Here is a 10547-nt window from a genome sequence, read left to right on the forward strand (position 1 = left end):
ATACAGATGGCAAATAACACGTAAAAAGATGTTCCACATCATATGTCATCAAGGATATGCAAGTTAAAATAACAATGAGATACCACTATATACCTATTAGTATGGCCAAAATAAAGCACACTGACAATACCAAATACAGACAAGGATACAATAGGAGACAAGGAACAATAGGAGCTCACAAAGGAATACAAACTACAACACTTTGGAAGATATTGGCAGTTTCTTAAGAATGCAAACTAGCACACTTTGGAAGACATCGTGGGTTTTACCATACGATCCAATAATTAGGTTCCTAGGTATTTATTCAAAGGAGTCGAAAACTTGTTTCCACATAAAAATCTTCACATGGATGTTTATTCATAATTGCCAAAACCTGGAAGCAACCAAAATGTTCTTTAGAAGGTGAATGCGTAAATAAATCATGATATATCTAGACAATGAAATATTATTCAACATTAAAGAAAAATCGAACTATCAAGCCACTAAAAGACATGGAGGAAACGCAACTGCATCTTACTAAGTGAAAGAAGACAATCTTAAAAGCCTCCATAATATATGATTTCAACTACATGACATTCTGGAAAAGGTAAAACCATGGAGGCAGGAAGATGATCAGAGGTTGCCAGGGGTTGAAATGGGAAGGAATGAGTAGGCAAAGTGCAGAGAATCTTTAAGTCAGTGAATATATTCTGGTTGATACTATGATGATAGATACATGTCATTATATACTTTTCAAACCCAAAGAAAATATAATACCCAGAGTGAACCCTAATGTCAACTATGAACTTTGGGTAACAATGATGTGTCAGTGTAGGTTCATGAGTTGTAATAAATGTATCACTCTGGTGTGGGATATTGTTAATGGGGAAGGCTCTGCCTATCTGGGGGCAGGGAATATATGGGAAATCTTTGTATCTTCTGAGTTTTGCTGTGAACCTAAGGTTGCTCTAAAAAAGTCTTTTTAGAAGACTTAACATTATTTTTATAACCCTGTAAAGTATGTGTTTCCTATAGAAGGCTTGTTTTTTTTAATCGTTCATTCTGAGTATATTTTTGCTGTGGAAGTGGTAGCAATTCCACACTCCCCTCTCTCTATAATTTTTCATTTAGATAACTAATATTTATTTAGCTTTAATGACATACTAGGCACTTTACCTAAGATTTCTTATTTAAAACTCATAAAAAGGCATACGATCCCAACTTTGCCTTTTGGCTGGCCAACTCCAGGGCAAGGTGCTGGCTTCTCCCTTTGTCTCCCAGTGCCTGCCCTTCCCCCCCTCCCACCTGGTCTCTATTTCTGCACCTGATCCTGATGCCCCTCTCCCTTGTCGGCTAGCTTTTTGTCTCCTGCCTAAGCAGAGCACTTGTCCGTTGGGATCTAGCCTAGGAGATTGGTCCCAGCTCCTCTGATACTGGCCAGGCTCCCTTCTCAGACCTCTCAGTCCTTAGGGAGTTGAGGCAAGAAGCTGCTCCCCAAACCTCTCCCTGCCACTGGCCTACTCCCTTCCGCTTCATTCTGGCCCTTTCTGAAAGCAAATCTGACCCTGGAGTACTTTCCTTACTAGAGTCAAGTAAGCCACACGTCCAGCAATTCGAGAGGGCGCCACAAGGCAGGACTGTGAGTGCAGCAAGAGGAATGTGGGTGGTGAGCCCGAAATGAGCTGCTGGTGCGTGCCCACTCCTAGAAAATGAGAAAGACTTTGCTAAACTGCTGCGAGAGTCAGAGCTTGTTTCCTTCCCAAGTGGCTGCTGACTGAAAATTTACCGGCTATCAGAAGGGACACACACTTTAGGAAAAACAAAACAAAAGAAAGAAAACAAGTGCCCAGGAAGGGTGTTAAACACAAGCCCACTCAGAGCAGAAGCTGGCCATTCTATGTCATACGGCCAGAACACAGATCACGCCAACTCACACACCCAGGACTTGCCTGGGTCGAGAGACCTGGGCCTGAAAACTCCCACCTCCATGAAAAGTTGGGGGCAGGAGTGGGAGAGCTGGGAAGGAAGGGGAGGAGGCTCTGAGGCCACAGGCTGAAAGGAAGCGTGGCCCTTTCCAGGTTTGGCTGGAAGACTCATGTTTAAAAGCTACTATATCATTCATATGCTTGGATAGTAAATTCATCTCTTTCCTTCTTCTTTTTTTTCGGGGTTGGGGAGATAGAGAACGAAGCCAATAACAAATAATCTGATGTCCTGATAATATCTGGCAACACTTGAATTAGGTGTCTGCACTGTACTGGAAGAAAATATTTGGCCATTGGATTAAAACCTAAAAACCCTTACGATAACAATAAATAAAGTACCATGCTGACAACACAAAGCACGGTGAATGCGTACCCCAGGGGAGCTCTGAGCACTTGATCCAGAACTGCAAATGTAAGCTTGAAGTCTCTTTGAAGTCTTATGCTTGGTCTTTGAAATTCATCCAAATTCATCCAACGGGCATTCTGCCCATTAATATTTATTTTAATATGAAAATAATATTTTTCTTCCTCCAAAATTTTCAAGTGAAACCCAGTGCTCCGGGAAGGTGGGGCAGGGGAACACATCACCCGGTTTCCTGTGTCCAGGGATTTAAATAATCAGGTATCCAGAATGTGTGCATTTAGAGGAACTGCTGGCTGACGATCTGGCTGTCCTGGGTGACAGAGACAGCAACTGTAGATCCCGGGCTCTGGGTGACAAAGGGACTGCAGAGAACATCTCTTCAAGAGTATGGTCACACTAGAAAAGAGCGTTCCATCTGGGGGTTACACACATGGGGGTCTCCTGGGGCGCCAGTATCCTTGGGGTCCTTGTTACAGTCGGCATTAGTTCAGGTAGGCTGGGCTGTGCTAACAGAACAGACACAAACACGCAATGGCTCCACACAGTAGAAATAGAACAGTCCTGGGGCGCCTGAGTGGGTCAGTGGTTTGGGCTGCTGCCTTCGGCTCGGGTCATGATCTCAGAGTCCTGGGATCGAGCCCCGCATCGGGCTCCCTGCTCCGCAGGAAGCCTGCTTCCCTCTCTCTCTCTCTCTCTCTGCCTGCCTCTCTGCCTACTTGTGATCTCTGTCTGTCAAATAAATAAATAAAATCTTAAAAAAAAAAAAAAAAGAAATAGAACAGTCCTGAAGGTTCAGGTAGGTGGTTCTACTCCATATAGTCGTACAAGAATCCAGGCTGATGGCTGCTCTGCCATCTTTCACATGTGATGTCCAAGGTCACCTGGGGGTGGCCGCCTCAGTCCCCCAGAAGAGGAAAAGAGCACGCCAGAGAAATGAACACAAAGCTTTTAATAGGCCAGGCCTGGAAGGACAGTCACCCTCTCCTGCTCGAATTCCCTCATTGCCCCTCAGCCACATGGTCACACTGAACTGCAAGGAGACTGGGAAAGGGAATCTATGTGTATGTTCAGGAAGAAAAGGGAAACACAGATTTTTGTAGAATAGCAGTTTTTGCCATAACATCTGAGGCCAGGAAATCCCACAAAGCTGTGTACATTAATTTCAGATAGATTAAATAATGAGATAGTTGCTATGCAGAACACTGACACATTTCTGGGGGATTCTAGACCCTCTTCAATATTCTAGTTAGCTTTGCGCAGTGGCAGTATCGTAGCCAGTGAGGTTTATCCGAGGCGCGATTATTGCTAATTGAAAACAATATTCTAGTTATGTTCAAGAGATTCTGCCCCAAATCAATGAGCTATTGGAAAGTTTACAGGCACCTTTTCTGAATATTAATTTTTCCCATGCTTTGATCTGATTCAGTTAATTCCAGGCCTTCTGTAATGCAATTAAAAAAATAATTGTCACTTTAAGAACTAATTATTTTTCCCTAAAACTGTCTTCATTTTAACCTTTTAAAATTAAGTATTAATAAGCATTTCTCTGGAGCACGGGAAGTACCAATGAGACTACTTCAAAATAGCAAATAATCTCATGATCCTTTACTTATAATATTTTCTCCTACTAAGTTTACCTTCCTCACATCATGGGTTGGAGTAGCATTATTGTGTCTTCTGGTTTTGCAAGTTAGAATAATCATCTGTAAAAACTTTTTCCTTTTTGCAAAATACAGTTGACCCTTGAACGACACAGATTTGAACTGTGTGGGTCCTCTTATACATAGACTTCAATAAATGCAGCGCAGTAATGTAAATATATTTTCTCCTTCTAAGAATTTTCTTAATGACACTTTCTTTTCTCTAGCTTGCTTTGTTGCATGAAAAGAGTGTATAACACAGATGACATAAAAAATATGTGTTAATCAGCTGTTTATATTCTCTGTAAGACTTCTGGTCAACAGTAGGCTATTAGTAGTTAAGTCTAGGGGGAGGCAAAAGTTATACTTGAATTTCAAACTGCAAGGGTGGTGAATGTCCCGAACCTCCGTGTTGTTCAAGGGCCAACTATCTAAGAAGAACATGACAGAGTAATAACTGATGTTTCTCTGAACTCAAACACTTCATACTCTGATACAGGGCTGGGACTGATGTGACCTGTTAGGGCAACTACCTAGAAGGTGAATGCCCTACACAAGCGTCTCTTAAGCAGTGTCCTTCGCTAGGCAGATTTTAAAAGCTCCGGCTGTCCAAAGTCTGAGACACCTTGGATTTGTACAGTTTTCTCACCAGACTTTGTTCAAAGCACAGGAGCTCAGAAAAGTCTGTCTGCTGATCCTTTCTCTTTCTTCCTCGTGACTTAGCAGCACCACATAAAGTCCTGAGCTGCACTTTTGATCTTTACCCAAGAACTCCAGAGCACATACTGTGTTCTCTGCGCAGTGGGAAGCCCTCCCCACCCCACTTCTCATACAAGTTCAAAGAGACTGCAGGTGAATTCAGGCCTCCAAATCTTTAGGGAGCATGCACGGGTGGTTTTTCAAGCTCCAGTGACATCCTAAAGGTTAAGTTAGATCAGCTGCAAGAATATAAAAATTGAGGAGACTTCGATTTTTAGTGAAATGGTTGAGAAACCAAGCCATTTCAAATATTTGGTAATGCAAGATAAAATGGGACAAATGTGATTTTAAATGCAGCTTAAAAAAAAAAAAAAAGTAAAGGAAATCCTGGAAGTCAAAAATAAACAATAAGCTAACACCCAAGCAGTGGGCACACTGACACTGTGGTTACCTCAGAGGGAGGGTGGCCCAGTATCCATAATCTTGAGGCTTGAATTTCAATACTCCTGCCAAGACAGGAGGCAGAGTTGTGGTCTCATATGAGTAAGGAAGATCAAGATTCCCATAGCAAGTGGGGGCCCTTAAAGAACAACACCCTCAGTGAAAAATTAAGCTAGATAAATATCCACATAAAATCACAGAGGCAGGAAAAACAAAAACAAACAAAAAAGCTCATGTGTGACTTACTGCCCTGGTAGTCAGAAGGAAAAAAAAAAATCTTTCCTGGGAATATATTACTGTACTTCATGCAGATTTTGGATTCTGTTTCATACTAACAGCATGGTTCAGGAAAACCAAGAAAAGAATATGAAAATTGTTCCAGCCAATGAAACCCCCCCAAGAAACTGAAGTCAGACTGCACAATGTTTTCAGAGGATGAGCTTACCATCAAAACTCTTAAAATGGGGTGCCTGGGTGGCTCAGTGGGTTAAGGCCTCTGTCTTCGGCTCAGATCATGATCCCAGTGTCCTGGGATCAAGCTCCGCAGCATCGGGCTCTCTGCTCAGCAGGGAGCCTGCTTCCTCCTCTCTCTCTCTGCCTGCCTTTCTGCCTACTTGTGATTTCTGTCTGTCAAATAAAAATAAATAAATAAAATCTTACAAAAAAAAAAAGAATGGCATCTAGAACATTTAAAAAAAAAAAAACAAAAACCTCTTAAAATGCCAGAGGAAATAACCTGCTATGATTAAGAAAGAGCCAGCAGACATGAACATAAGACATCTGACATGAACAAAACATTAAAAAAGAATAAACCATGATCAAAAATGAAAACCAGGGGCACCTGGGTGGCTCAGTGGGTTAAGCCACTGCCTTCGGCTCAGGTCATGATCTCAGGGTCCTGGGATCGAGCCCTACATCGGGCTCTCTGCTCAGCGGGGAGCCTGCTTCTCCCTCTCTCTCTGTCTGCCTCTCTGCCTGCTTGTGATCTCTCTGTCAAATAAATAAAATCTTTAAAAAAAAAAAACCCAGAAAACCAAATAAAAGTTTTAAACATAAAAATCTAGTAATTGAAATTTAAAACTCAGTTGTTAGGTTTCATCTAATTAGACACAGCTGATCAGAGAATCTGTGAACTGGAAAGCAAATATAAGGAAATTATATGTTATTATATATTATATATATAAAATATATATGTTATTATATAAGGAAACAACTGTAATTCACAGACTAAGAGATGAAAAATATCAATGAGAAGTTAAGAAATATTCAAATAAAATGAAAACATCCAAATGTATGTAACATCACAGAATGAATCAACAGACTGAGGAGAGCCAGTATTAATATAAAATGGCTGAATATTTTCCAGAATTCATAAAAAACAAGAATCTGTAGATTCAAGAAGTACAACATACTCCAAGTAACATAGATAAAACAAGTTCACACTCGAACACATCATTCATGGTAAAACTATAAATAAAAAGGCAAAGAGAAAACCTTAAAACAACCAGAAAGAGCATCCTTTAGACTGATGGCAGATATACTATAACAACAGCAATTAAAAACTAAAACAATGGAATGACATCTTCAAAATTCTGATAAAACCTCTCAATGTAGATTTTTACATCCATTGGAACTACTGTTCAAGAGTGAGAAAAAATTCAAAATATTTTCAGACAAACCAAGACTGAGAACCATTAGCTCCTTAACTATCACTGAAGGTAAAGGATTTTCTTTAAGAAGCAGCAATCAAATCCGGAAGAAATGAATATGATATAAGAAGTCATGATAAGCAATGACATTGGTAAGCATTCAGGTAACCCTAACCAAGACTCAGCCATGAAAAACAAGGAGAGGTTTTAGGAAAGAAGCATAAAGAGTGGGATAAAATACTAGACAACAGCAACGTTTGAGGAGGGGAGATAGAAAGTAAAGCATTCCAAAGACTGACCTTGATGCAAGAAGGCAGAAAGAATGAACACAGACTTTAATCGAGATACAAGTTAAAAATTGGAAGGTGAGTGCTAGAAGAATAGAAATAGAATGTGTTAATTCTAAAGCAATAATAGCAAAATAAGAAAGGGAATTAAGAAAACTGAATCATTCCAGCAGAAAGCAGGAAAAAATTTTAAAAAGAAAATTACATATAATATGTATATATATTAGGGACGCCTGGGTGGCTCAGTTTGTTGAACGGCTCTGGTCAACAAACTCCGGTCATGGTCCTGGGGTCTTGGGATGGAGTCCCACATCCAGCTCCTGGCTCAGCAGGGAGTCTACTTCTCCCTCCCACTCTGCCTGCACTCTCCCTGCTTGTACTCTCCCTCTCTGTTAAATGAATAAATTAAATCTTTTTTAAAAATCTGTATAGGGCGCCTGGGTGGCTCAGTTGGTTAAGCAGCTGCCTTCAGCTCAGGTCATGATCCCAGCGTCCTGGGATCGAGTCCCGCATCGGGCTCCTTGCTCCCCAGGGAGCCCCCTTCTCCCTCTGACTCTGCCTGCCACTTTGTCTGCCTGTGCTCGCTCTCGCTCTCTCTCTGACAAATAAATAAATAAAACCTTTAAAAAAAAAAAAATCTGTGCTCGCTTCGGCAGCACATATACTAAAATTGGAACCATACAGAGAAGATTAGCATGGCCCCTGCGCAAGGATGACACGCAAATTCGTTATGCTGAAAATAAATAAAAAATTTTTAAAAAATCTGTATATATATATTATAAACAGAAAATACAGTATGGTAGGAAAAAATTTTTTAAATCACAGTAAATATGGGATATATAAAATATGTATTAAAACACAACAGTAAGTAAATATAACTGGATTAAACTTATGTTAGATTTAATTCAACCCTTGAAAAAAGATGCAACCTACCAAAGATTCAATACAACTGACTACAAACATATGGAAGGAATTCTCGGCTTCACCAATAAAGAAAAGATGAATTCACATATTGATTTTAAAATGACAATCCTTGTGCTAAAGGGAGTGGGTACAGTTGGCATTCTTTTAAAATATTGACTATAAATGAATTGGTACAAATCTTCTGGAGTACTGTTTGTAACATATATCAAAAGGCTAAAGTACACAGGCCTTACAGTTACACGTTGAGGAAATAATCAGATGTGTGCAAAAATTTATTGATAAGAATGTTCTAATTAATTATGTATAATATCAAAAACTTGAAATCTAAATATCCAATGATTAAAAGTCATCAAATTACTACGACTGCTACTGTTCATACTGCTAATGAAAGGTCATATTTATTGAGTTTACTAAACAGCAGGTATTGTTCTAAATGCTTTTCTAACACATTTCGATCTCCATGATAACTGCATAAACGAGACATTATTATCATTCTTATTTTACAGATAAGGAAACTCAGGCACAGAAAATTCAGTGACTTGCCTGAAGTCACTCAGCAGTCAGAGAGCCCCGCCTTTTTTTCTTTTTCTCTTTAAGAAGTTTTTATTTTTAGTGGTTTGTCTCTTCCAATTTCAAATTGATTTTTCAGGATACTCCTCACAGTTGAGAGCCAAAGGCCATGGGCACAGATGATGGCGCTGAAATTCGGGTAATAACCATCATGGTTTGTACGCAACCCCTCTCAGTTTCCTCCCTCAGTCTGAACCCAGCTGCTCTATTTTCATCCTCTGTGTTTAGTTACATCATTCTGCTGATTAACTTTTCAGAGAAGACAGAAGGAACTTGGAAAACAGGTAAGATTAGGTAGCATGTGAGAGAGCCAATCTGAGCAGTGAACGCTGACTAGGGCAGATTTTCCATAAATGGTCACAGTGATATTTTCCCACCTCATGTGTTCTTCCAGAACCTTGCTACTCTCCCCTTAAGAGAAGAAATCCATGTCCTCTCTTCATGAATTTGGCGGGTTTCTTCAGAACCACCATAGTGTACGTGTTTGTTACATTATGCGGTCAGCAAAAATACATATATATATATATATACATATATATATATTCTAGGGAGTATTATATTTTAATAACACTAATAATATGAAACAGCATGTATCCTAGTATTGTAAACACACACAAGTATGTATCTTAGTATAAAAACCTTATTTATGTGCAGGCATATATATGCAGGAACAAGCCAGGATACATCATATGCTGAAATATTAACAATTTATAATCCTGGGATTATAGAAGGCTTTTTTGCTTACCCTTCATATTTCTACAAAAAACATATTTCTCATGCGATTTGAAACAAAGAAATTATAATTTCAAAAGTAAAGAAATTGTTGTGACTGACAGGGGGTAGGAGAAGGAAGACATCTTCTGCCTACCCTGCGAGGTAGGAAACTTCTTTGTTTCTGAGGCTTCCTGGTCCTGCCTGACCTGCAGCCACACTTCCCTGGCACCCAAGCTAGCCAGGTTCTTTTCCGACACCGCCTCCCTCTCCCGCCCCACCACGCCTGTCCAGCTGGGTCTCTTGGCAGCTGTTATCCTGGGTCAGCTCCCTAGCCTCTCGCCCTTGATCCAATCCAAGACACTAAATTACTTGCGGGGGGGTGGGTCACATGGGTATTTCCTTTATGTCATGGGAGGAAATGGGCCCAGGTATACAGCCCACAGTGGGAGACAATAGCAATTCATTAAATACATTCAGCAAATGTTTACTGAACTCCTGCCATGGGACAGACACCATCTTTCAGGTCAAGCAACCTTGAATTCAAGGAAGTCCACTAGATCTGCCTCTTCCAATATACACCTCTGGTGCCTTTTTTTTTTTTTTTTTAAACAAAGATCCCAACAATAAAGTTGCCTTTGACAAAGATAAAATCATAATCTCTTCCCCTGGCAACAGTATACAAGTTTTATGTCTGAGAGTAAGACTTCTCTGATCCATAGATGATAAGCTCATGCATACTAACAAATGTTCAAGTAATTATTTGATTGCAACTCCTTTAGATTGTTAATTAAGTTCCTCAGTCTTTAGTTAAGCTCTCCAGCATCCATTCCTATCACAAAATGAAATGAAGGCTCGGGCACATTGGATCTCTTCACCTACAATATTACTTTCTAGCCTCACTCTTTTTTTTTTTTTAATTTTTATTTATTTTTTGAATTTCTTTTCAGTGTTCCAGAATTCATTGTGTATGCACCACACCCAGTGCTCCATGCAATATGTGCCCTCCATGATACCCACCACCAGGCTCACCCAACCTCCCACCCCTCTCCCCTCCAAAACCCTCAGATTGATTTTCAGAGTCCACAGTCTTTCATGGTTCATCTCCCCTTCCAATTTCCCCCAACTCCCTTCTCTCCAGCTCCCCATGTCCTCCGTGTTATTCCTTATGCTCCACAAGTAAGTGAAACCATATGATAATTGAACTCTCTCTGCTTGACTTATTCACTCAGGATAATCTCTTCCAGTCCCGTCCATGTTGCTACAAAAGTTGGGTATTCATCCTTTCTGGTGGAGGC

General features: G+C 40.1%; 1 non-coding gene and 1 pseudogene across 1 annotated transcript; both read left to right on the forward strand.

Annotated features, from left to right (window-relative positions):
* The first annotated feature begins 3576 nt into the window (after positions 1–3576).
* On the forward strand, positions 3577–3711 carry LOC132020937 (U4 spliceosomal RNA). Its single transcript, XR_009405153.1, has one exon. It is a non-coding gene; the product is annotated as a U4 spliceosomal RNA (small nuclear RNA).
* Positions 3712–7684: 3973 nt separating this feature from the next.
* Positions 7685–7800, forward strand: LOC132020974 (U6 spliceosomal RNA; annotated as a pseudogene).
* The last annotated feature ends 2747 nt before the right edge of the window (positions 7801–10547 follow it).

Source organism: Mustela nigripes, chromosome 6 (genome assembly GCF_022355385.1).
Source record: "Mustela nigripes isolate SB6536 chromosome 6, MUSNIG.SB6536, whole genome shotgun sequence".
Taxonomy (NCBI): Eukaryota; Metazoa; Chordata; class Mammalia; order Carnivora; family Mustelidae; genus Mustela; species Mustela nigripes.